We start from the raw sequence: 23226 nt of genomic DNA on the forward strand, positions 1-23226 counted from the left end.
TGACTCAAAATAATCCGCAAAGTCTGATAAATAGACCACAGCACAGTACAGTGCGTCATATGATGAATGTGACAGCTCCAATTTCCATGATAATCATCACCATGCACAACAGGATTCGACTATTTTATCTTCTCTTTACCACATTATGATTTGTGAAGCGTGTTGCCAGATGTATTCCTGCAGTGTCTGTTCTTTCTCTTCCATAATGTTAGCCAGCATCATTGTATTAAAGTGGCAACAGTGCTCGTGTGTGTGTGTGTGTGTGTGTGTGTGTGAGAGACACATCGTCTTGCATCACGCCGCATCATCCCCCGGGGGTGGCGGTCGCCCGGGCGATGAGCATGCTGCAGCTCCCTCTAAGACCCGATGCACGTACGCACACATGAACGTTTGCCCACTCACCTCTTGTCCACGTTTACGGCTGATCGCCCAACAACATGACATGACTGTCATTGAAAGTTAACATTGTACTGTACTTGTTCGACTGTAGTGTAAAAAAACAACAACGATGTTTGTGTAGAAGAAGTTGTATGTGGGTCAAACTGCAGTAGCGCCCCTGATTTTTTGGTTTTGGGAAATTCAGCCCTCAAAGCTTGTTTGATTTAACGACATGAAATCTGGTAGGTGTGTCATTCATCATCACAAGTCAAGAAGCTGAAAGGTCACAAAGAAAGCGGCAGCCATTTTGTCCTTGACAGATGTTCCTCAAAAACAAACTTGTCAGCATGATTCTAAATGTTTTTTTCAGACTGATAACAGTACGAGCATGCAACTCTTGAGTAGTCACCATTTTAAGCCAGGGTTGTCAAACTCATGTTAGCTCAGAGCTCAGGGGCCGCATGGAGGAAAATATATTCCTAAGTGGGCCGCATCGGTAAAATAACGGTATATAACTTAAAAACGATTGTCGTCATTTATACGCAGATTTTCGTGGACCAGCCCTAAATTCCGGAGCTCAATTGTAATCATATTGTTCCGAAAAATAATACAAATGCAAATGGAACGTACCAACACTTTACCGGTATACGTTCCGGACGTGTTAAATCCACCAGTTTCGCATTTAATTGTTCCCAGAATGCGTTGTGTGGCACAGTTAATGACGTTAAAAGGACACTAACTAATCCTTATTACTAATTGAATTTTTTTTGTGTGTTTAGCACGTTTGTCGGTCTATGATTCAAAAAAAAAAAAAAAAATGGAATAATAATAATAATAATAATAATAATAGTAATAATAATAATAAAACATACCTTAAAGTTGTGTGTAAAATGACATCCAGAACAATTCCCTGTACAAGTTGTATTGCTCATCTGAGGACTGCTTGTGAAATTACAAATCTATATGTTTTGATTGTGGCCGGCTAATTAATTAGTCCGACGTTACAATTTTTAATTTATCTTTTTTTACTTTAAAAAATCATCTCGCGGGCCGGATTAAATCCCTTTGTGGGCCTGATCCGGCCCGCGGGCCGTATGTTTGACACCCCTGTTTTAAGCGATTTGATTGTGAATTCTTCATTGTGTGTGGGTGAAGCATTGCATTGAAATTTGGTGATTCACCGTAAAGCATAAAACTCTAATAAGTTAGATCATGAATCTTTTCCAAATTCAGCCCTCAAAATTCGTTTGACTAAGCAACATGGAATTTTATAGACATTTCTATCATAAGTACAAAAACCAAAAGTCTCACAAAGACAAGCGACACTGAAAATCTGCCATTTTGTTTGGAAGCAGTCATTTATATTCCCCAGATTGGTGACAATAAATTGTGAAACTGCTTAGTTTACTGTAAAACACAAACTCTAGTAAGTTAACTCCACAAGGTCAGCACTTGGCCAAACGTCCTGTGTGTGTGTGAGAGGGACATAAACAAACCAAAAAAAGAGCTAGCAACTTAATTATTCAAACTTCCACTCACTTGTTTTCCACAAAGATTCATCAAGATTTTTATTGACCTACAGTAGTTTGGCAGTTTATTGGCTGTGTTTAAAAGTAGATGAAACGCTGAATGAGCTCCACAAACAAATGAATTGCAATACTGTGTGAATTTGCTGTATATGTGTGTGTGAGAGAGAGTGATGTGACCTGTAAATCTGTACGGGTGAATGACGCAATGAGAACATTATGATCAAGTGTGTACCTGCTGTGAGACCACCTGGACTAAAATAACAAACAAAGCCACACACATACATACGTTAGGTCTACATTTCTAGTGGGGACATCTCATTGACATAATGTATTTCCGAGCCTTTTACCCCAACAACCATCTCAACTGATTGCTTAATCCTAACCCTTACCCTAACCCCAACCAAATTCCAATTCAAACCTAAACTCTAAAACCAAGTCTTGACCCTCAAAAAGAGGTCTGAACTTGTGGTTCCCACCAAAATGTTCCCACAAGGACAAGTCAGTCCCCCAACGGGAGTTGAACAGGAATACGGGCCTCATCGTGTAGCAAAAACAAATGCACGCAAGCGTTCACACACACACACGGCGTCTCCACCCAGCTGCATTCAAGAACAGCTAGCAACACATGCTGTGTTGCAGGTCGAGGGGGAGAACATGCTAACTCCACACAGGAATGATGCATTCGAGGATGGTCGAAAGTCGGATTTATCTCAGCTAGCAGTTCCGACCTGAAAGCGTTCGAGGTGAAAGGAGAGAACCAAAATGGCAGATAGTGATGAAGTGTTTTTTTTTTGTTTTTTGTTTTTTTTTATTTTGGTCCTCAAAACACATTTTGACCTCCAGCAAACTTGTCGCAATTTTGCTTCACTTATTGTAATTATCTTATTGTGGGAATGCTGAAACATTCCCACATATGTTATTGTGATTTTTATTCTCCACACTTTTTTTTGCCACATAATAACTCTCACATAATACTTCCAATTTACACTGTTCAAATTTCAACTAGCTTCAAAAATTGACGCTTCCCGGAGTATATATCGTCTGATTCCACATTACTTACAGTATTTGCACAATTTAACGTTTAAAATCAACCTTTCCCCATTCATTTTCAATGGGACAGACATTGAACTTTTTCTATGTATCACTTTCCACACCCACTTCTATACATATAACTTATCATTACCATTATCATTATGTGTCTTACATTGCTCAGTAGTACAGTTGGTAAAGTGCATTGTCCAGTAACCAGGAGGTTATCATTTCATAATTTATCTCTCAATTTACTTCATAAGCATTCCACATGCATTCAAATATTAGCAATCAGCTATTAGCATTTAGCTTTCAGCATTCCCACACAATTTCTCCAGAATTGTCTAGTTTCATAAGCATTCCCTGCAGTTCAGTAGTTCACTGTATAATTTCATGCAGGGAGATAGTGGCATACTGTCACGTACGTTGTGTTACGTGACGTTATGTTAAATATTTATGAATGAAGAAAGCTATCTAGTTTTATGCTCAAATTGTGTTTTACCATTCACGTTCTGCGTTTCCAAAGGGGTCGCCAATATAGAGTGAGGTCACATTGTAGTCGGCATTCCCGTACAAATTTCCTGGTTTGAAGTCGGAAAAGTGCAACTTCCCACTTTCCTCGAATGCAGCAAAAGACCCCAGCTGAGATTCAAACTCGAAGCGTTGGCTATGAGTTCGAGCCACACATGCTAGCAAGTTGTTAGCATGTGGCATAAGTAGCATGTCCCAACGTGCCACCAGGAAAGAAAATAAAAACATTTAAAAATGTTTTTGACTTATATAGAGTACTGTCAACGTGTCAGACCATGAGGATATTCCTTCCACTGTGCCACCCCACAGATGATTTTCAAAATGGTTGCCTCTGAGTTTGCCTGTTTAGCTAGCTAGACCATTCGTCACACTGTGCCGAATTCCACCTTTTAGTAATCGTGTGGCGTCACTTCCATATAATTTCACTTTGTCATGTATGTCTTGAGGCTTTAGCTCACATACGCACACATTCGGATACAAGCTGAAAGATTTATTGAAGCCTTCCTTTATCGTCCATCACTTTCTCATCAGGCCCTCACAACAGACATCTTCTATCTTTGTGTGTGTGTGTTGTTCCTGTCACCCCCTGATCTCTGATGCTCATCATGCTCTTCATCCTCGTGTTTTTTCCCCTTCACTGGCTTCACCTCACAAGGTGATGGACTGGTTCAGATGCTTGTAACCCCGGTGGCAGGTCTCCGAGGGAAGCGTGCTTTGATTTGTACTTTGGGAAGTCATCCGTCAGCTTCAGGAACTTTTTCCCTTGCGGGGCAGCTGCCAGAACGAGTGCCTTCTGGTCTGTCACTCAGGACTTGATTTACTTTGACTTACTTTTTTCATCAAGTTGTTGAATATTTGCCTAGCATCCATCAGGTCTATTCTGGTTTAGTTTTCAGCTATCTTGTTAATGCTTGGAGCAGGCTGTAGCGTTATGGCTTAGGTCATTTTAGGGACAGACCAAGTTTCGAGGGAGATTTAGGTAAAAGCGTTTAGGGTTAGGCTATAGTAGGTTTAGGGTAGGTGTAACTTTAGAGCTGAATTAAGGCAAGGCAAGGCAAGGCAAGTTTATTTGTATAGCACATTTCATACACAAGGCAACTCAATGTGCTTTACACGAGGAAAGACAACACATAAGCATCAAGAAACAGTAGTTAACATTCAGAGGAAAAAAATAAATAAATAAAAATAGGTTACAAAATGTACTAAAAAAAAAAAAAATTAAATGTGTTGACATTATGGTGCTATGTTTTAATAATTTGGGTTCTGAATGTTAAATTTCATTCTGTCAAATTTAGATGGGGCGGATAAAAAAAAAAATCGATAAATCCTGCTATAGTATATAAAACGTAGTTTTCATATGATTTTGCTCCTGCTTTCAACTGTCAGCGAACCCATCATTATGCAAATGATTCACCTCTGCGTGCTTTGATGGCATTTTGCGCAATTATCTCATGCTCAGAAAGCAAGAGTAAATCAGCGTTACTCACGCGCTGCTAACGTGGCTTCGTTAAAATCAGTCTTCATTTAAGTCAACGTGAAAATCGGTGCTTTAGCCTCGATTGTAGATCCAATCATTACGCAATTAATGGCGCTAAAACAGAAGCTTGTGTGGACGTCATTGTGAATCGTTTTCTTTCTCTCCTCAGTAGATGATAGATGGATAATGGAGAGATAATGGATGGATGAATGACAAAGAGATGGATGATGGCAGAGAAACGATATAAGTTAAGAGGAGCATCGTGTGACTTGTAAGGAGCCTCCTGATTGGCTGTGGCACCTTCATTAATCATCTTCCAATAATTCCCAGCCGCTTACAACCAGACACGTCCCTCTGTCTCTTTTATACTGCAACATTACAACTTTACAACAACTGTAACAAACTGACACTTTCATTTATTTTATCCTTTTACGCTTTTCCTTTCTGCTGCTACTCGAGCACGGCAAGCAAGCCCGTGCTCGGCCATAATGGCGCCTGACAGCTCATTCTTTCTCCTATCAGCGCTTCTTCGATTGCTCTGTCGCTATACGCGTGCGTCCCTTTAACAAGGCACCCCTATCAACCAATGCTCAACTCGCCCCTACAACAACCGCTCCATCCTCAACACTTTGGAGCACAGAGATGTTTTATGAACAGAAGTCATGAGACACATTCTTGTTCTCCGTTGTTCTTTCCTATCAAACACACAAATGTCCTCTGCAATGTTTCTGTAAATTCTGATGCATATCTCTCTCTCTCTCTCTCTCTCTCTCTCTCTCTCTCTCTCTCGTACACATTCAACATTAAAGTTAGTATACCGCAGACATTCGTAGCTTAAGAAGAGTTGTATTCATTCAGAGTCAAGTCAAGTCAAGTCATGAGAATGGATGTATTTGGGGTTTGGATTTAGAACTTTCTACCACCTTTTTAGCACTTTTGTGACACTGCATGGTGAATATATTTAACATATGTGTTCAAAAACGAATCTGAAAATGATCACGTCACAATTAATCACAATTTTAAAATTAATTTTACAATTAAGTTATTACAATTAATTTTAAAATTATCACATCAAAACATCCAAAAGTAACCAAATTAAGGTTAATTTCTTTTTAAGTAAGTTTAAAAAAACTCAAATTTTCTTTAAAACAGGCATATCTTAATGCCTTCATTTGTAGACGTGCCAATTTAAAAATTAAAAATATTGCACGTTTACCTTCTTTTGTTTTTAGATATTTAAACTTCAAAATATGAAGCGTCTCAATACTTTTGCCCATATAGCAGTCCTCAATACTGTATAAAGGCAATCTGCATTGCGCCTTGAAATACATTTTAATTTCTACAGGTCCCTTTGGTACAGTTTGTATCGTCGCTTCTGGTCTGTGCGATTTTGATGTCGGTGTGATGTTTCCTCGGGTGTTGCTTGTCTTCAGAGGATAAAAATGGATGTTAGCTTAACAACTCACATAAACAGGCAGAAACGTTTGAAAATGCTGTCAGACTAATTTTTTTCATGTATGTGTGACTTCATGCGGCTGTACTACTTACTGTATGTGTGTATTTGTATTTGTGCTCACAGTCGCGTAATAATAAGGCATGACAAGGTAAATGAGAGCAAAGCACAACACATTCTGTCTCGCTGGCCTGCTTAATTCTATTTAAGTTTCATTTAAAATCATGTTGTTTGCATAACAACACACGCACACACAGTTATATGGTCAAGAGGTGTGCAGTGGCATTCCACACACGTTGACTTCTCCATTTTGAGCATGAGCATTTTCATCCATTGTTACGGTTGGCCTCTTTGGGGACCCGCCCACACATTATCACATGTGCTAAATTGAAACACACATCAAGGTTGGTGAATTTCAAATGAGCGTCGATGCAATTTAGAGTGTGTTAAAGGATGACAAGTTGGAGATAGACCAAAGCAAACGATCACACTCACACAGGCCTAATCATCTTCCCGCAGGGGGGGCTGTGTCCTGTCACATGTCATCGTGATAAAATGACATAATCATGTTAAAAGAGTTCAAACATAATCGTAATTGGATTTCTGTATTTTGGTTTCAGGGAAGCTGAAGTCTCGTGCACCCCCATGAGTTTGAGTCGGGTAAGTTAATGGATTAATGGATGTGAATGGAAAAATTGGCATTTATGTTTTGCATGTATGTGGATATACAGGTAGTTGGTTATTGCGCAAGGTTCGCAATATGTGGTTTTGCGCGTGCAGCGAGGAAAGAGGATGACATTAAAAAGTGGGCAAGGATAACGCACAGTTGCATATTTTGCTACTTTATGAACTTCAGATGATGAGCCAATGAGTAATCTGAAAAGCACTGAACCATATCAGTACTACTGATGTAATTCGATGCACGTTTGCTCCGTGGGCTTTTTGTCCACAAATTGAAAGAAGCACACGTACAAAAGTTGTTGTAACAAATGGCTCACTGCTGCTGCAGAAGTCGCGCCAATAATTGTTTCTACATGAGAGCCCTCAGGAATAAGGTAGATATGCTAAAAGAAAACTGTATACTAAAATACAGTGCAGTATTTACATTGTATCTGGGCAGACATTTGCTTTCCTGTCAACATTTTCCTGCTTTCCTGCACACGCACCGGTCTCATCAATCACGTCCAATTGGTTGCAACGTTTCTGTTTATTTCCCAGTGCGATTACATCTCATACCTCGTTAGCTACTTTGACGTCATCCTGAGTGCCGCCACCCAATCATGTCATGCCTGATTTTAGCGTTAACGAGCAGCATGGCGTCATAGCATCAACAACTCGGCCTCACCGGAATATTTTGAAGTTTGATCAATAATTCACCTGCAGGGTGCTATAAAATCACTCCTGTGAGTGAAAGCTAGTGGTGTGCAATACTGCAAGTTTTGGTATCGGTCCGATACCAAGTAAATAAGGGGCCAGTATCGCCGATATCGATACCTTTTGAAGATTATAGTATATAAATAAATAAATAAATAAATAAGGTAGCTGTATCATCAAATTGCTTATTCACAATCAAATTTCAACCTTTAAGTGTTTTTGTGTTGTTTCTTTTTCTTTTTTTTAAAGGACAAAATTAGGACAAAGTTAATTGATAAATAGAAAATACTTTATCAATGTTTTCCCCCCCAGAAACATTTCAACATGACAAAATAAATTTTTAAATGTTCTTAAAGTGCACAAAGTGATCATATAAAAAGAAATTTAACCAAATACTTTATCATACATGGTTCAGAAACTACAAAAAATAACTAAAAGTGCTACCTTCATCACTTCTTTTTCAACCTAAATAAACAAGATGTTAAAAATTATCATGCAACAGCAAATATAAAACATAAAACAACTTACAAAAAAAATATTTTTCAAGTACAATCCTGCATGTGTTCATGCAATCTGCTACAAAAATGACATGCTAAGTCACGTGATGGCACACGATCAAAACACACGACTGTGACATGCCCGTTATTTGTTTGACCAAACTGTAGCAGTGCTAAAAAGAGCCAAACTGAAACTAAACTACTAGATCAATATTTTAGTGCCAGTATCGATCCGATATCGATACCGACTTGGTATCGATGATATCGATATTCGGATCGATCCGCCCACCTCTAAATTAACACTAGCACAACTAGAATTCTAAAACAACTAGATCTCCCAGAGCAGTCGTTTGGCTTGCACTCTCGCCTAATAATTATAATAATAGTAATCGCCTAATGGTTATTACTCGCTGTTTTGAGTAGCTAATAAAGCCCCTCTCTTGCTTTTCTGTGGAAAACGGGTGTATTAATTTCGATTATTAGGCTTGTACTGCCTTGTACGTCATGACTCCATCATCCTCTAGTAGCGCATTTTTTACTATTAGATTTAACTCTACCTTGAGCTGCGTCGGTACGCGGCTCCTTTCAAGCGCTGGAAAAATCAATATGTTATGTTGGGATTTCTGCATTGCAAGGGACTGATGAGGTTACAGACAATCCCGTCTAAACAGATGATGTCATGTCCATCCCAGGTTTTCTCGAGCAGCATTACAAGTGGAACAAGTCGGCGTGTGTGATGCAGAAGATAGATGAGCATAACCTGATAATGAATTGAGCAAACCACATGTTGATTTAGTGCAAGTGGAGCAAGTGGTTGCATTCAAAGTAGGCAAGCGGTGCGCAAGCAGAGCGATATCCAGTTTGTGCAAGGTGGGCAAGCGGTGGTGGTGAAAAACGCACAGCCAGTTAATGTAGTGGCAGTCAAATTGTTAATTGCAAGTGGATCAAGGAGATAATCATGTCAATGAAGTTGCTTATTGCAAGAGGAGCAAGTGGGTGTGTGTTCAAGGCGGGCAAGTGGTGCAAAAGTTTAAGCATCTCTTAGAGGTTAATAATCCTCATCGATGCATCCTGCATGCTGCACCCTGGCATCGTCACGGCGACAGCGATGCGTAAACGTTATGTCTCTGATGATTCCTGCCCGGATACAGTGATGGGCGGAGTGTGGGGCTGCTGCCTCCTAATTGGCTTCCCGGGAGAAGGCCAGAGGGGAGATGTCCGTGCACACGCGCGCACATGTACTCACATGTTCATGCGCACACGCGGCATTTCCATAACAAGGATTTAATTGGCGGCCATCGTCTCACATGCTCGTGCATGATACGCTTGCGCTCGGAGATAGTCTAAAATGTTTTGGGCCATTTGTGCATTTGGCTAGCACACACACTCACACACTAATGAGGTCATAAAGAGCAGAGATGATATAGATGTTCGTCTTTAACACCAATTAGCCCTGTAATCTGTCAAAGATTACACATTATGATCAAACACACACTCATACTCATAAATATATATTTAAGATATATGGAGTAGCAGACAATTCGTTAGGTACACTTGCTAATGTGATTCAATACATTTTGTTGGCTCTAAAAATTTAGTAGACATGTCTAACATGGCGACGGCACGGTGAATGAGTGGTTAGCACGTCCACCTCCCAGTACTGAGGACGTAAGATCAAGTACGGGCTTCGGCCTTTCTGTGTGCAGTTTGCATGTTTTCCCCGTGCCTGCGTGGGTCTTCTCTGGGTACTCCGGTCTCCTCCCACATTCCAAAAACATGCATGGCAGGTTAATTGGGAGCTCCGAATTGTCCGTAGGTGTGCTTATGAGTGTGGATGGTTGTTCGTCTCTGTGTGCCCTGCGATTGGCTGGCAACCAGTTCTTGGTGTACCCCGTCTACTGCCCGAAGCCAGCTGGGATAGGCTCCAGCACCCCCCGCAACCCTTGTGAGGAGTAAGCGGTTAAGAAAATGGATGGATGGATGGATGTCTATTTATCATGGGTAGTCCAACAAAAAAGTCTGAAAAATCGTGCCTAAAAGCCCACCGTCATATTTGTTTTGAAGCAGCCATTTTAGGGTCTATTGGGCCATTCCGAGGGATCCCTCACAAACTGCTGAGAGATTTGATCATCAAATCCATCAAATTTGAGCCATAAAGACAACATATCAAGAGTCAATCCACAAAATAATCTCAAGAAGCCATATGCCTGAAAACAAAGAGGAAGTCGGCCATTTTGGTTTGAAGCAGCCGTTGTAGTGCCACATCCACTAAAGACAACCGACATTTCTCTCTCCTCTGTGTTCTACTTTACTACAGACGCTCTTTCCCACTTCTTCCTTCACCCCCCTCCTTTTCCACTTTTCTGTGTTTATCTTCTCCTCTTGCATCAGAATGACTCCAGTGTCTCTAGTTTGTCTGTGTGTAGGCCAATACGTGTGTGCGCTTATGTGTGTGCAACAGAGAAGCTTCCATCAGTGCAAATCCCCCAATCAGGTTATCTAATCTCATCTAAATACGAATGACTGCGGGCTGATTGCCACACACAAACACACACGCACGTATCAAGCACAGCGATGAAGACGCACACAAGCGCACAGCTTCCGTGTTGGTTCTGGAAACTAATGAGGGCAGAGAGGGAACGCGGGACCATTGTAATTACTGAGGGCGGCTGGCGGGAGATGAATGGCTCGACACACAGACAGGCGCACACTAAATAACGTTTACAGAGCGACCATAGGGAGGTGGGGGTGAAGGAATGACGCTGGCACAAAAAGGAGGGATGCAAAATGAAAGAGGATTTCCGTTGTTTCCACTGCAGTGCTCGAATTCACTCACTTTTTACACTGGCAGATATCACATTCCAATCTAGTTTTGATTCAAATCAAAGCTCAATTGAGATCTGAGGATGCCCCATGTCGTGTTTTTTCCCCTCCTGAGGCAAAATGAAGGATTTCCATGTATGTATTGCTCCGACACGAGTTGCTTTGTTGCCCAAGCGAAATTACACTCTCGAGTTTAATAATTCTTCAAAAAAAAAAAAGAGGCTTGAAGCTGTTTATTGACATTCCCATTTGGAGTTTACATTCATCTAAGCAGATTAACATGAACACAACAACCACAAAATTGCCTTATACAAAAGTCTGTTAGCATTATGCTAAAACAATGCAAAACACCATTGACAGGCTAGCATCGAAATGTTGCAGTGTTATGGCCCTTTAAGTAACGGATATTTGAACACAAACGAGTCAACAAATATAGATAGAAGATATAACGGTGCTCACAGGGATATCAGGCCAAAATTGTCACTTTTCAAATGACCCCCTGTTATGGTTTAGGGTTAGTTTGGATTTTGTTTGCTTTTATCCTTGTTTTCTTAGTTTCAGTTATGATCTGTGTTTTGCGTAGTTGTCCTTGTGTGCCCCCATAGTCTTGTCAAGCGTTGTCATGTCCACCTGTGTTTGCCTGCCCTTCCTCATGTGTCAACCAATCAGCACCCTCTGCCACTTGTGTCTTGCCCAGCTGTGTCTAATTGTGTCAGTTAGTATGTGTGTGTATTTTGTCTCTTGTCACCCCTCTGTCTGTGTCGATTCATTGTCATTTCCTCATGTCATGCTGCCGGTTTTGTTACACGTCTTGTCTGGGTTTACCCTTTTGGACTTTGTTGTTTTTGTTTTTGTAGCTCATTTTTGCCTCCTCGTTTTTTTTTTTTTTTTTTTTTAACTTCTTTTTGACCTCATTCTTTGCCTCCTCGCCCCCTTCCTTGCATTTGCGTCCACCACTACACCTCGTTTCCTGACACCCCCAAAATGACAAAAAAAAATTCAACCATATTAACATTGCATCTAAAAGGGTAGATTTTTGAAACAAAAAAAATTAAACATTACTTATTTAGCATTTTTTGGCAGTCAAACATTAATATTTTGCCTAGAATAAATTTGATATTTTTATTATTTTTCATGTACAATTAGTACCTTTAAGAACACATTTTGCAACTTGCTGTGGACTTAAAATGACATCACAAGGGCTCAGATAACCAATCACAGCTCAGCTTGTGAATGTCACGTTACCTAACCTAGAAAACAGGTGAGTTGTGATTGGTTACCTGAGACCTTATGATTTTCAGTCGACAGCATTTATTTATTTTTTTAAATCACTCACTCACACAATCTTACATCATGTAAGCCACACATGGTTGCAAAATGTATTTTTAAAGGTACTATGGGGTATATGCCACGGAAGAGGCGGGACGTGATTTTGCACACCAGTTTGATTCCGGTCCGGGTTGCGAACGTGCAACCGAGGGGCACATAGTCGGAAGCACAAGTATTTTTGACGCAGCCCACACGTCGCAAACCGAACTGGAAACAAACTGATGTGCAAAAACAGTCCCGCCTCTTCCGTGGCATATACCCCATTTGTACGTGAAAAATAATAAAAGTATCGAATTAATTATAGACAAAATATTAACTTTTTATTGCTATAATGGGCTAAATAAGTGAAGTATCCATTTAAATTAGTCTAATTGTAACTTCTAAGGTTTCAGCCTGACAACAGCAATACATTCTTTATCCTCTGCAGAGAAAAACTATGACAGGGGAGATGGTTTCTTCCAGAAGCATGTTTCAATCTCATCTCATGTTCTGATGGAAGGCCTCATCCATACATCGCCAACACCAATAAATATTTTTTTCCCAGCTGTCGTGGGTCCCTCTCACACTCGACTGCTCCGGCATCTCATTCGCCTGCCGCTCGGATGGGAGCCAGAAACGAGTAAATGCTTTGCACTCAGCCGTGTCCTCGTAAAGGCACCTTGATGGCCTGGGAGATGCTCCGCTTCAGCTTGTTTAAAAGCGTGCTTCAAAACATGCGTGTTCAAGGACAGACGCAGTCCTTTATTAGGATGTCGCGTTCAAGCACCGTAAAATCAGATCAGATTCCTTTTAAAGCTGTTGGATATGTTTTCGACAAAGTGATTCAGAGGGGAAAAACAAGTTGTAATCTTATCTATTTATGTAAAAACTCTTATATTTCATAGCAAGTGGCATTTTTTTTAGAATAAAATTTGTATTTTTAAAAGTTAAAATGTCCAGTCTTATGAGAATATAATAAAATAAAAGTATCTCTAATTTTCCAGAAAATTATTGTAATTTAATGAGAATGAGATCATGTATTTTTGAGAACATTTTTTTTTACATTTGTATATATAAAAATTTGCTATTTAATTTATTGTTTTTACATAAAAAGTTATATTTTTGAGATAAAAAGTTGTATTTTTAGAAAAAAATTTCAGATAAAAAAAAAGTCTTCTTTTATATTAAAACATGTTACAATCTTACAAGAAAAAAGTTTTGTAACGTATTTAATTACGTTGGTTTTTTTGTTTGTTTTTTGGTTTTTAAGTCAGATTAAAAATTGTATTTGTAGTTGGATTATTTGTATAGAAAGTGTATATAAAAAAGGAGGTGGCAGTTATCAAGTATATCTGGTAAGCGAAGCAATGGCGGTACATATCTTCCCCTCTTGATAGAGCACTTACACTAGCCAAACATCTCCGACTTCAGGAGTCACGTGGGTCCAAGCACGTTTCCAACGACCCTGTCAGAAGCCGTTGTGCAATCTAGTAGTTCCCACAGTCTCCATAATGGGGACAAGGAGGACAAGTAGGGCAAGCAAGACGTGTCCTGCTGTAGCTGCTTCACGCTCAGCTAGTTCCATAAAAAGCCGGCAGTGATGTCTTCCTTTTCAGAACAACCTCACTCTCATTTGCCGCTAATTGTATTCATCTCCAATCAGCTTCAAGCACCCCTAATTACTCGCCGTTTATGTCGTCGGCTGACATTTTCCTCTGCTCTTCTCCTTTTGTTTCGCTCCCTCTTCTCGCTCTTTGGCATCTGGCGGGCCGTGCATTTAGTCCCCTTCAGTTGACAATTACCTGATTTAACCCACCTCTTAATACCACCGCTATCATGTTGCAGTTATGGAAACCATCAATACTATACTAAAACACAATATAAAAGCGCACAACTGTGCCACGTATCATCTGGAAAAGTCAATGCTTGTCTAATAACAGGATGAAAACCTTTTCAAGATTTAAATAAAATGCATCATACTCACTAGAGATGCTGATTGTTAAATGAATTAACGTGTGTAGTGTTTTGCTGGTCAAGCTTGGATGTAACAAGTTTTGCTCTGACCGACCAATCGGAGCATAGAACAATGTTGACATCATCGAGGGCCATCTTGATCTGAAAACAGTCCCATCACTGATCTTGTTTAAATTACATGGGCCAGCACTACTCATTCTCTGGGCCCTGGGCAGATTAGATGGCAGCACATGGAGGTTGAAATTTGATTGGATAAAAAAAAAAAATCCCCATGCATTACTGTAAGCAATGGAGCCAAGAGAAATGCTCCAAAATGAAGAGAATAACCATTGGAATTACATTTTTTCAACAAATCTTATAATTGAGACAGAAAGCAGAGAAGGCCGCTGTTCATTTGTTATTCAGCTAAACCACTCGGCCTGAATCCTTACCGGTCTCACCGCTTTCCTCCCCCTCGCATTTTCTCTTGACAATCGCCATCAAGACCTTGTCATCAGATGTGTGTGACCACCATGTTAAACCAATCATTTGCCTTATTTGGTGGCGCCGTTGAAAAACGTAATTGACAAGTACACTCATCAGTGGCAGTGAATGAGTTATTTGTTTTTTAGGATAGACTTTAAAAAAAATAAACTTTTAAAAAATAAAATGTCATGTATTTTCATTAGAAAAAATAATATAAAATCTTATTTTCAAGAAAAAAAAAAGTGATCTTACCAGAATAAAGTTTGATATATATTTTTTATATTTTTAATAAGATAAAAATCTAATTTTGAGATAAAAATCTTAAAAAAAATAATTAAAATATTTTGAGGTTAAAAAAAAAACTAATGTTTTCGAGATGCAATTTATTTTCGAGAAAAACTTGGTAATCTTAGGAGGATAAGGTCATTTTTCTATAGAAAAATATATATTTGATACTTGAGAAAAGAATATCTCACAAGAACCTTTTTGTATTTTATTAGATAAAAAGACATAAAATATTTTTGAGAGAAAAAAGGTAGTATTTTCTTGTGTTTCGAAAATATCTTGTATAAATACTAAACAAATTAATAAATGAAAAAAGAGACTTTTTTTTTTTCCTCATAATTCAGTAATCCAAAAACAAATATTGTAGGCTAGGGATTGAGCTCTACTTTGAAAAGCGAAAAACTGTTCGTAACTTTTGCCTTTTACTAAACTGTGTTTCGAAATGTGTCACTTGAACGGTTCTTCGGCACCAAGGTAGGGCTTTTGGCGCCACCTTGTGGTATCTTCTGGCAAAAACGTGAGTAACGATGGAATAGTGAAATGGGGGAACGCTGTACCACTTCCCCATTTCTCTCAATGGATTAATAAATTTAAAAAAGGGATTAATAGTAATAGGCATCTACCTCTTCGGCTTTCTATTAGAAAGTTTTCCTCTAAAAAGATTTTTTTTTTCTCCAACAAATACAGCCTTTTCTAGCAATATTATAGCTATAAATATTAATGTTCTTTTCCTTTAATTTCATGCCTCCCTCTGAATGATGCGTTCAGTGGGGCATGGTGTCCATAAAATTTCCAGCTTTATTAAGCAGTAGCCTCTTCCCTGCAGGAGTTTTCACAAAATGGCTGCATGAGGAAGATATACAACTGATTTGGAACCCAGTGAAGCATGATGTTACCTAAACAGTGTGAAAAAGGTCTATGAAGTCATCGACCTGTCAATCAAAGTCACTTGTGTTACTCAGAGGAAAACGTTGAAGACAAAACAGACGCACAAGGGTTATCTCTACGACTGATATAGCGTGATAAGACGAATTCCCCACTGGCGTGCCCCGACAGTCAGAGGCTGTTGAAATAATTGGAGCCAGGAGCTCTCTGGTCGCTCATCCGACCGCTATCCATCTACCGTCCTGATTGTCTGCATCCTTTTGGGCTCCCTGGTGATGTTATCATAATGCAATCAGATTTGCATTTACAACAAATGGAATGTGGTTAAGCACCACACATTCTGCCTAGCAACAAGTGGTGGTGCAAATCTGTCCTGTGTCTGTTGTGTGGGGCAGTGTATACATTGCCTGTGCACATTGACTGCCTGTTCTATTTTTTTTATTTTTATTTTTTATTATACTTTCAGTCAAAAATGACAGTTCTCAATGTCTTCCGCCTAGCAACAATTTCAAATACAGTTTTTCCTTTCTCTGCTGTGAGGAGAGGTGGCATTATCTGCCCCAAGTTAGACTTTTAATATTATGCTTTGCTTTAAATGGCTGCCCCCGACGAATTCTGCCTGGCAACGGGTTTCAGTGCAAATTGTCGCTTCTCTGTTGGGTGATGCAGAGGAGCTACGGGTTTTGTCCCAAGTTGGCAAATAACAATACAGTGAGTTTTGCTTCCAGATTTTGTTCTTTTCTGTTACTCTTTTAGACAAAAAAAAACAAACAAAAACTTTGCATTATGTGTTCTGCCTAGCAACAAGTGGCAGTGAAAACTTTTTCTTTATTGTGTGGCAGTATGGGGCATAGTAGCTAGTATATCTGCCCATCTGGAAATGAAACAGCACAGTCTATTAGAATTTTTATATAAAGCTGGGGCAAAAAATGTCTGTACCCTACATGTAGCAGTTCAAACTTGATCTTTTCTCTTCTCTGAGACAGTGGAACCATCTGCCCCAATTCGGCAGCAAAAACAGCACAGTGAATTTGAATATTTATAATTGTGCTCTGGGGCAAAAATGGCTGTGCCCCACGTATTCTGCAAATGTGTCCTTCGTCTGTTGTGTGTCGCAGCCTCGTGCAGTTAACATGATGCAATCACACGTGCAGTCTGCTGTGACTAGATTTGCATTTAAATAGAATCCCAACAGCGACGTGTTCATCTTCATGCGAGCATGTCCTCCCCCAAACCCTTCACGATGACTAATCAGTTTTACCCTTGCATAACAGCTGATCCTGTTTTTGTACACAATGTGAGCGTATCGGCCCTAAGTCTTATATGTAAATAATTCACAGTGTAAGATTCGCTTTTTGTGTATGTGTGTGTGTGTTTTTTTAAACCATGTAGGAAACACTGCAAATAGAAATCTGTGGCAGGGTCAAAATACGGCCATCATAAAGTCATTGTACCTGCAATCTTTTTGAAGTGAAAGTCAACCTTAAACATTTCTTGACAATAATATGTTATATATGACCTCACTAGTCTAAACATCACTCTCTGATTAATATTATGTTTTTGGAATATGAGTTATGAAGCAAAATCCAGCCGTTTTTATCCATCTCAGGAGGCGGCCATTTTGCCACTTGCTGTCGACTGATGATGACATCATAGTTGCTCAGGGCTCAGGCAACATCCAATCAGAGCTCACCTGTTTTCTGAAACTGTGCTGTGATTGGTTATGATGTCATCTTCTGTCAACAGCAAGTGGCAAAATGGACGCCCCCTGATATGGATAAAAATTGGCTGGATTTTGCTGCTTAACTCATATTCCACTAATGCAATATTAACCAGAATACCATATTTAGACTACTGGGGCTGCATAGAACATATTGTCAAAAAAAAATTGGGGGGTTGACTTCCGCTTTCATGAATCTTTTATACAGTTGTATAACGTGTAACTAAACATATGAGAATAAATACTAATTAGCTACATGTTGCTTCACCAAGTCTAAAGATGTAAAACATTAATAACAAAATGACCTTATGTGCCCAACGAACTGTACTTAGTAACAAGTGGCAGTTCAAATGTGTCTTTTTCTCTCTGCGCCATGTTGGCCAGCTACGAGAACCAGCCAGTCAGCAGCAAAATTGCTTGTATCCAAATGAGCCAATTATGAGATTATTGAGCTTTGTGTTAATATAGGGTCTTCACATAATGATGACTCGCTGTGTAATGATATCATCTATTATGTCTTTTAGCAGTTTAATAATAGAAGACTCTCAAGGGATGCTACCCATCGAGCCACAAACGATCCTTGCGCTTAAGACGAGTCATTGTAAAGCGTCAATAAAAGAGTCACTTTCTCCTGATTTTTTCTTAATGAATTTGATGTGCAGCCTGGAGCTTTTAACTCTGCTAGTGAAACACTGATGGCATTTTAGACCAACTCTATAAATGTTTGTTATACTTTTAAACAGGACTTCAATTAAAACAGGCCATCATTCAGAGGGTGTCAGGTGGGATTAGGAGGAGATAATTGGAGGTGAACTTTGTCTTCTGCCTCAATGATCGTCCCATAGCGTTTGCATCGACATTTAGCTGCTCAGACCTTTATGTCAGTTTATGAAGCTCCCGGGAGGAGAAAGAAAAGATCAGCGCAAGATATAAATCATGTACAGTTCCGTCTAAATGAATTTGGCCCCTTCCTTCATGATTTTATATATATATATATATGTATATATATGTACTGTACACATTTTTTTTCTTCGTTTTTACTAGTTTTTCCTTGCCGTTTTGGGCGTTTTAGATCAAGGAATGTCGTTCTCTCCAGGGACCCAGACAGCGAAATTGCTCTGTCGAGGTCATAACCGCGATTTGAAGGTCCCCGAGGCTTCTTGGCATGTGTGTCAATATCTGTTCAAGTGGGCGGACATGAGCAACCATGGACGCGTTTAAGCATCAATAAATATTGAATTTACGTAATAAGTTAAGAGAGTGATTTGCAAACGTTTTATACCAAATACCACTTGAAAACCCCCCCAGTTATGTTCCAATTACCACCCTCATAACCAACGTAAATATAAAACACAGTACTAGTCCTGTAGACCTAAGTGTTTAACAAAAATCAAAATGGAGGTTTTATTCCCAAGTATATTTAATTTTATTGCAAGTCACTTTAAAACGTTTGAATTTTTACACATCCTTAATAAATCCAGCAAAATGAGAAAAAAAAACTGCATTTGATCAAAAAAAAGGTACATACAAATGTAAAAATAATTTTTAAGATTAAATGCAGAGGGAGTGAATTTATAAGTTTAAATGCAACTGAACTGTAACTTTATTCATCCCATAGGATAAATACAGCAGTGAAATAAATAAATTAAATAAAAATAGACCAAATTTTGACAGACCTTATATTGGCCACTGCAGTTCCACCAGCGGCCTGTTGGCGGTCTCAAGTGACAAAAGTACTCACACTGTGTACCCAACTTAATCACTGGCATGGACCTTTGTATTCGCCAACCGTTTACTGCCACCAATGTGTACGTTGGTCAAGTACGTTTTCGAAATCGTAGGCGTGGAAGGTCAGATTTGTAAACCTCTGTAACGACTGTTGATGGCGATATACTGCATCGCTTTGGAGTTGAGAAGCACCTCACACATAAACAGAGTACGTAGATCTATGGTATAAACGGAACTGAGTGGAAGTGAAACTGTGGGTTTCACTTGGGCTCAAGTTTTCTCAAAAGTCCTTTTCAGTGAAGTTTTGGGTTAGAAACCAAGCTGCTCTGACCCACTTCTCCGACTGTCAATCAATTTCTAAACAAATGGAGCATTCACACTGCTGTTGTAACACAATAACACCCCGTGCGTGTAGCTCTGTCACACACAGATATGCCATCCAGCCCAGCAGGGATGTGATCGACACTTGTGAGTCAACCAGCCAGAAAGAGGCTGATGGCTTTGAACGGGCGACCGCAGTGCATTGTGGGCAAAAGTAACAATAATGGCTCATTATGTCCAAAGGTGGCCGTAGCCAAGTTGTGATGAATGAGCATTGTAGAGGCCATTAGCGAACAAGCATGCATGTGATGTGAATACAACTATTGTAATGAGGGGTTTTATGTTAAAGAAACGCTGATGCGTCAGTTGGACTACATAACTGCAAAACTACACTATATTTAATTACAATGGGAATTTTGTGATTCACTATAATCATGTGCAACATAATTGCTCAGCTTATTTTTAACTGATAACTTTAAATGACGTCAAGCTGTTTTCAGCACTTTAGATTGGTTGGTAATTTGTAATTATTTTATTTATTTATTTATCTATTTATTTTTTCAATAGCCTAAATGGGGGCTGTTTAATTGTGAGGAAAAACAAGCAAAATTTGTATCTTTAAGGATCCCATAGCTTGTCATTGTGGAAGTACCCTTAAGGTTACACCTTTTGTACCCCTTAAACAGGGTACATATTGGGACCCTACAAAAGGTACTGCCTAAAATCAAGCACGGGCAACATTTTAAAAATGCTTCCGCCTACCACCCCTGATCAGTTTTAAGTTGCCATTACCATTGCCATTTAAGTTGTAATAACACCATTCACCACCAGATGGCAGACACCACTTAGTAGCACTTCCACCTGTCCGTCTCCATTAGAAAAGATGAACGTAGAGATCCTGTCAGCCATGACTCATTTTGGAATCGTTTAAAGTCACTCAAGTTAATGGAGACACTTTTATCACAGAGAAAAAGAAGCAAAACGTACTAAACGGAATGTTTCTGTTTCGCACGCAACTCACGTTTTCCAGTTTACAACACAATTTAAATTTAATGTGAAAGTTAATTAAGACTCACACAAATACAAACAAAGACACCTTTCAAATATAATGGTTTATGGTTCATCCATCCATCCATCCATCCATCCATCCATTTTCTTAACCGCTTCTTCCTCCCAAGGGTTGCGGGGGTGCTGGAGCCTATCCCAGCCGGCTTTGGGCAGATTATGGTTCATATTTATTTATTTATTTTTTATTTATTTATTTATTTATTTATTTATTTGTGTTTGTTTTTATTTATTCATTAATTTATTTTCCTTATAAGTTCAGCATGCTTCAATGCATCCTGGAAAGGGAAAAATAATCGAAAAGTACAAAATTACAAAAGCAGCTTCTTTTTTTTTTTTTCCAAAATGAGGAACCATTGACAGTTCGTTTAAAGTACTTTAAGTTTCCCATCCTTGGTCTCGATTTCTACTAACTGCTGTTTACTTCTTGAAACTGCAATCCATTGGCTGTTTTGAACAGTGTGAACAAACAGTTTCCTGTTTCTCCGTTGGTAGGTCATTGACTGATGCCCACATTTTTGGTGAGTGCTTTATGACGTGAAGCCTCAAAAAAATACACGGACTGATCGACGGCCGTAAAGCTGCTTCAGTTGTTGCTCAGTCCATGTATTTTTTCGAGGTATGTTATAAAGCACTTGTCGAAAATGTGCACACTCTCCAAACATGTCAGAAGTGCCCGCCTCTGCCTTTCATGTAACTTTTTTTTTTTTTTTTTTTTAACCATAAACAGTAATTGTTTGGACCTTGCAGAAAGTTCCACCTTGAAGATCCAAATTGAATTTCTCCAGTTCCCTTTTTATGGCAGTGCAGAGGGCTTACAAGCAACAGCGGATGCATCTCTCCTTGAGTCGGCAAATGATTTTTTATCTGTCGAAGCAACAATCCCAGGAATGCTTTGAAAATATCCAATATGTTAAAGTGCAGTGTGCTAAATTAAACATGAAAGGGGAAGTCATTTAATGCTCATGCTATTGATTTGACAATAATAAATATTTGGCAGCTGGAGGGCTTGCTTGCTTGCTTGTTGCTTGCTTTGCTGCACAAAGTCTTTAGTTAATGAAAGTGGAGCGGCTCTTCTTTAGATTGCACCTGTCAAACTGCCTGAAAAGCACTTTTAGCTCTCACAAAAAAAAAAAAAAAAAGAAAAAAAAAAGTGTCCTGCTCCATCACCATGACGACTCACAATGTGTGTGTTTGTGGGGAGGGGATGTTTGTGCATGCGTGCAATGAATGTTCAGCAGCTTGTCAAAACGGTGTTTGCTCTTCTGTGTTTTCTCACTAGAAAATGACACACCACAGAGAAATAGGCCTGGAAGAAAGACAAAAGATACTTTATTGACATTGTGCAAGACTATAAAACGAAATGAAGGTGCTGTCCCGTAAATACAAAGAATAATTTAAAAAACACATCACTCACACATCAATATTCATTCATTTACCTAGCAGTTGCAGCAATGTATGATCACACACACACACACACACACACACACACACACAAATACACGTTAGATGAAAACCTCTCTCCTGTGCCTCCAACTAGATCCACTTGACATTTTATTTGCAAAGTACACCGCGTTCCAGTATGACAAATTTTGATTGTGTCTCATGAATTTCAAAAAAAAAAAAAAGGTGAAGTTATGGCTTATAAGTCGAAGAACTTGCATATCAAGACACTCATATCTCAAGGCACCACTATATTGCAGTATAGTATAGTATAGTATAGTACTATTGTAATTGTTGATCAGTTTTGGTTCAGATTTGCATAAATGGGCAGATCAAGAAATTAATTTTTTCCAAGTCCACTTGCATTGGGATGCAAGTAGGGCAGTGACCCATGACAGCCAGCAGAAAATATCACATGAAAAGAAATAATGCAAAATTGAACAATATTCTCATCATTTAATAGTTTTATATAAATATTTCACTATGTATGTAGTTTAGTAATTTAATTGTTAAATTAAATTTTAAAATATTTTTATAAAAAATGGTGGGATTTTCTTTTTTTATTATTATATGAATATTTGGAAATATTTATTTATTTTTGCCACTTAAAAAAATAATTAAGTTGTACATTATTACTGTAAGAAGTAGTGAATCAAGAGATAAAAGATATGCATGAGTCTTGAAGAATCTTTGTTCAAATTTGTAAAGAACTGTTGGCATAGGAAATGAGAGAATATGAAAATCATGTTTCTATTTAAGGCCTGAAGTGATGCCATCATAAAATGTTCAGTGAGGCTTACAGCAGCTGGAGGCGCGGATGTGAAAACAAGCTTTTGTCCCCAGAGATGACAACGCAGTTGAAGCTCAACTGTCGGGCATGTTCAGGTCTGACCCACGGGCACGAACCCGGGAGAGAAAACAACAACGACCTGGTGTGTGTT

At 39.0% G+C, this 23226-nt stretch overlaps 1 protein-coding gene across 3 annotated transcripts in view; it reads left to right on the forward strand.

The window, feature by feature from the left end:
* Positions 1 to 23226, forward strand: part of slc8a2b (solute carrier family 8 member 2b) — a 66574-nt gene that overhangs the window by 14222 nt on the left and 29126 nt on the right. For 2 of the 3 annotated variants that reach the window (XM_077541182.1, XM_077541179.1), the window contains exon 2: positions 7018 to 7057. The exons of the other annotated variant lie outside the window; for it this stretch is intronic. The gene's annotated coding sequence lies outside the window, so the exon portion shown is untranslated. The remainder of the gene's footprint in view (positions 1 to 7017; positions 7058 to 23226) is intronic. 3 annotated transcript variants of the gene reach the window in all.

This window comes from Festucalex cinctus, chromosome 13 (genome assembly GCF_051991245.1).
Source record: "Festucalex cinctus isolate MCC-2025b chromosome 13, RoL_Fcin_1.0, whole genome shotgun sequence".
Lineage (NCBI taxonomy): Eukaryota > Metazoa > Chordata > Actinopteri > Syngnathiformes > Syngnathidae > Festucalex > Festucalex cinctus.